We start from the raw sequence: 261 nt of genomic DNA, 5'->3' as shown, positions 1-261 counted from the left end.
TAAATTATTTGATATTGTTTTATTTTAATTTAGTGTTTAAGAAATTCCCAATTTCAAAACACTTAAAATAAACATTTCACTTCTTATTTCTTATTAGAAATTCATTGAAATAAACTTTTCCTCTTTTAAGACTTTCTATTTTAATTCTTTCCATAATTAAAACTCCTAATTTTGGAAACCTCTTTATTTTAGGTAAACTTCCTAAAATATATTTAACACAAGATTTTAATTTCTAACATTTAGAACATGGATTAGTTTCCT

The sequence above is a fragment of the Theobroma umbraticum genome, unplaced genomic scaffold, assembly GCF_002168275.2.
Source record: "Theobroma umbraticum cultivar Fairchild unplaced genomic scaffold, ASM216827v3 scaffold_39.0, whole genome shotgun sequence".
NCBI lineage: Eukaryota > Viridiplantae > Streptophyta > Magnoliopsida > Malvales > Malvaceae > Theobroma > Theobroma umbraticum.
Note: the sequence above shows the minus strand (reverse complement) of the source record.